We start from the raw sequence: 4,668 nt of genomic DNA on the forward strand, positions 1-4,668 counted from the left end.
CGATTGAAATTTCTTTTGAGAGCCAAATTTTTTAAACTTAAACTATATAGATAGGTACATTGTTATTAACTTAATTAGGGTACTCCTAAGGCTTAGGAAGAGCCACACTCAAGAGGCCAAAGAGCCACATGTGGCTCGCGAGCCCCAGTTTGCCGACCACTGACCTAAAGTATTCCCATTGCCATTCTGTAGAGTGGCGAATAATATACCACACTGATGAATTCTCCAGTTACCAAGCAGGACAACTGTAAAAAGAAAATAAGTCATACATGTTAAGAGATGGCTTGATTAAGGATTTTTTTTTTAAATTGCTATTGGTAAATTCCAGTATCTGAGACAACATGTATATTTAAGCAAGTAGAATTTTTGTTGTTCTAAATGCACTTTAGAAAATTCCAGCTTTTGTTTGCTGAGAGCAAGAATTGTTATAAGAAGATAGAAAAGCTACTTATTTTTTATGGGACTTCCGCATAAATCTTCTCCAGATAACACGATCCGGCGACATAAATTTCAGGAGCTTGTTGCTGCCTCACCTGCTAGGGAGCCGGTGCAGGCCGACAGCAATATTCAGGCCTGGAATTGAGCCATTTGCCGGGGTCATAAATAAGAAAGGATGTCATGGCTGTTTTCATTTGACTGAGCAGTAATGGAGTTAATTATACTTTCCGTCTCTTTGTTTTTGATCTGTGTTTCCAAAGTCATCTAAGCTTTGGGGAGTTCTCAGATTTTAACTCTTCCCTGGGCTGACGGGATTCCGCAGCGATCAATGATGACTCTAAATTTTCACCTTTATTTGCAACTGGGTAGCTTGTGTTTCGCCTGCATTCTTCTGCAGAGAACTGTGACAATTGACTTTATTTTGTACTTGATAATGTAGCTTTTAATTTGAGTATTTTATATACCGAATCTATTGGGAGGGAAGGATTTTGGTCCAGGTTTCTAGTTGAGACGGACACAGGAAAGACAAGTGACTTCTGTAATTCAAGAAGATGTCAGGAGTGGAATTGAAATTTTCTAAAAATTTATTGTTGAAAGTACTACAGATGTCCCCCTTTTCTTCCCCAATTCACCCCCTCCATCCCACACCTCCCCAATTTTGTTGCGATTAGGAACTCTTGTTGAATGCAAAAGCGCTTCCATGATTTTTCTGCCAAGCCATTATTGAATTGAGAGATTATCTATAATAATAAAAGCGTAATATGCTAATTAGACCGGACAGCCGAACGACCTTCCGGATGTCCTTCTGGACAAACTTCCAGACGAAGCCGGGGCTGCGAGGGCCGAGCCCCTTGCACGAATTTCGTGCATCAGGCCTCTAGTATTACGTAAGTTAGATAAATACACATGTACATACAGTGTGGGTTGAAAGTAGGTTTACAGTTTGTATGGAAAAATAACACAACAATTAGTAAATAATAATACAAGAATTAGCTGTGTTTTGCATACTCACAACTGCAAAGCTACTTTTGCCCCACCCTGTATAGTATATAAACATTTGGAGTCATCAGACTAATTCCCCCCCCCCCCATTTTTTAAAATCCTCATGTTTTTTAATCCAAATGTTTATTGATTTGGGAGAGAGAAGAAGAGAGAGAGAGAGAGAGAGAGAGAGAGAGAGAGAGAGAGAGAAAGAGAAATAAATTCGGCGACCAAAGTCACAATCTAGGTATGTGTCCTGACTGGGAATCAAACCTGAGACCTTTTGGTGTACAGGACAATGCTCCAACCAACTGAGCCACAGCAGCCAGGGCACCAGACTAATTTTTAACCTCTATTGATTTATTTCTTCGAATCTACATAGCCTGAAATAGATTATTAAATCAACATGGACACTTTAGTTTTAATTGATTATCCTCTAATTTTTTTTGTCTATGTAGATATTCTCTCATTTAACTGGCAGCTAAGCCTCTAAAAACTTTTTGAGGAAAAGATCATTTGCATGTTTTATTCTTATGACAATAAATACAGAAATATTTGGAAATAAGGAGATTTAAAATTTTTTATTTTTATCAATTCCCAGACAGTTTAGATAACTGAACCATGGGAAAGCAGTCTATGCTATTCTCATACATACACACACATGTATACATACATAATAAATATAAAAATAGTAAAACAAATCTACAATTTTATGGTTTCATTTTATTTAAAATGTGACTTTGCTTTTCAAGAGGTACAGCTTTTCCTTGGTAATGTTCCCTCGCTAATGAACAGCTTCCCACAAAAGCTTTCTCATCCATCATTCAGGTTGAGATCTGCTTTTAAAGGTGATTTAAAGCAATGCTCAAGCTGCTGATTTTGAATCCAATTAAAAATAGTTAAGAAACCCTGACATACAATCACCTCATCTTGTCTTCTGTCTCCTGCACAAATGACATTTCCTCGTAATCATGCTCTTACCATGATTGCCATCGTTTTTATGAAGAACCCGTGAATCAGTTATTTTTCATCATGAAAGAAAAAATAGGTGAAAATCAGAAGAACTACATTAAAAATAGGGCTGGGCGTCATGGAGGGATTTTGCTGAAATCAAGGGAGAAGTCCATCGTGAATCCGTTATTTTTCATCATGAAAGAAAAAAATAGGTGAAAATCAGAAGAACTACATTAAAAACAGGGCTGGGCATCATGGAGGGATTTTGCTGAAATCAAGGGAGAAGTCCAGTAGGGATCCACTGTAACGTGGAAAAAGATTTTTTAATTTTTGGCCTGAGATTTTTCCCTAAGAAATTCATGTCATTCTCTTCGTAGGCAGGAGTGTGGATGGGTTGGGTTAGGGTTAGTTGGCAAGCATTTTGTTCAGACCTGCGGAGGAGAAAGTATCTCTGGGTACTGAGGAATGACCCTAATTGACTCCTTGTGTCTTTGGAGGTTTTGGTTGGATTTCTTGTTGGTTAGGTCAACTCTGAACTCACTATAACAGATCCAAGCGCTGCTCTGGCAAAATCGCTTTGCAAACTGATAGGAAAGTTCCAGGGTGAGACCCCGCACCTTGTCATAGGACATACCTGTTCAATGAAACCTTCTACTCGGAAAAAGGTGTGGGGCAGCGTGGGGCAGCATTTTGCCCTAATGTAATGGCTTGATTTTGACGTGATCTCAATTCAATTGGAACTGCTGTTCCAAAGAAAAGAACGGAAATAAACTCACCCAGCACATGCCCCAAAGAGTGGAGTTGAAAAGGGAAATCCATCCACCCCAGACCCCTCAGTAGCTGCTAAATTTCAGCCTCAGCGTTATAGGCCTTAATGTGGATGAGTGGGGGCGTGGGTCTCTTGTTTTGTAATGGGAACATGTTTCCATGATGAGCTTCAACCTGAGTCACTGTGAAACTGGACCCACCTTTGGCATTTAGAAGAAAAACATTGCAAACTCGAACCCCAGCTTGCTAGTGTTCCGGAAATCCCGTGCTTTAAAAAATGAATGTATCTGAGCAACTTTCTCTGAGGAAGGTCACATTTTCTTCTCGTTGAACTCTTTCAGGCGCCCAACCTGGTTTGCATATTGAGCTTCCAGAACTATTTTCAACTACCGGGAGCAGCTGGGCATGAAGAACACATTCTTATGTCTTTAGCTACAAATTGGTAAGCAAATGGGCTCCGGGGGCCCTGGAGGGAGGGGGGCACCCCCCCTCCGCCCCCTTAAACCCAGTCTGTTTATGACGGAGGAAGTTCCGATCAGGTTTATAGTGTGAAAGTCTCCAACATATCAGCTCCATCGGAGAGCGGGACAAGCCATGGTAAATAGGAGCCATCAAAGCAGCAGCCATTGCAATGAAATGAAGCAAATCAATTGTTTTTTGAGAAAGGTGCCTTTCAGGTCTCCTTCCTCGGGTTCTGGGCTTCTGAGCCAAGTTCACAGGGAAACAACTGGCGCTAAGAACTTGGGGTTTCAGCTCGGGATCTTGGAAGGTCAGGGAGTTGGCGGGGAAACCATACTTTCCCTAATCTTTGGCCAAGGAATCAGCTTGTGACTTGAAAGCCATTTAAAGCAATTCAGTGGCATTAGCCTCAGAATAAACAAAAGCCAAAGGGCTCAGATGAGTATAGTTTCTCGTGTGGCCAGTTTGCTTCTACCCATTGGTTGCCTGCTATTTAATATGGCATTAATTGCTTTTCCCTCCAAAATAGCTTATGGTTGATCAGAATTGATAACTGTGTCAGGTGCGTGTAGACTTAGAGATGTTATTTTTTTTTGCAGGGGGGGAGGGGAGGGGAGGAATCAAAACATCTTCAGCACCTCTATCTGAGCTTTGTGTTCTGTAAGATAATTTCAGCTGCAAAGAGGAAGCTGAGTGTGGTTTCTCTATAAGCCAGTAGGGGAGTAATTGCTATATCCTGATGATTTCTTTTAACACAGCAACGGAGTGCCTTTCATGTAGCAAACACTGAATCGCACTCCCTCATATGTCCTGGGGAATGTGACTATGATCACCTCCATCCGCTGTGGGGCTTACGGATCAGAATCTTGTTTTGTAAATCTTTCCTGAGCCTTAGGACCAAGCGAAGTGCCTGGCCTGTCGTAGGTACTCAGTCTTTCTATTAGACTAGAGCAGTGATGGCAAACCTATGACATGCGTGTCAGAGGTGACACGTGAACTCATTTTTTTGGTTGATTTTTCTTTTTTTTTTAAAAAAATATATATTTTATTGATTTTTCACAGAGAGGA

At 40.7% G+C, this 4,668-nt stretch overlaps 1 long non-coding RNA gene across 1 annotated transcript in view; it reads left to right on the forward strand.

Moving 5' to 3' along the window:
- LOC102251862 overlaps positions 1 to 4,668 on the forward strand; it is a 77,294-nt gene that overhangs the window by 27,630 nt on the left and 44,996 nt on the right. The window contains exon 2 of the long non-coding RNA XR_314362.2: positions 3,483 to 3,583. This is a non-coding gene — a long non-coding RNA (uncharacterized LOC102251862). The remainder of the gene's footprint in view (positions 1 to 3,482; positions 3,584 to 4,668) is intronic.

This window comes from Myotis brandtii, unplaced genomic scaffold (assembly GCF_000412655.1).
Source record: "Myotis brandtii unplaced genomic scaffold, ASM41265v1 scaffold612, whole genome shotgun sequence".
In the NCBI taxonomy this organism is placed as follows: Eukaryota; Metazoa; Chordata; class Mammalia; order Chiroptera; family Vespertilionidae; genus Myotis; species Myotis brandtii.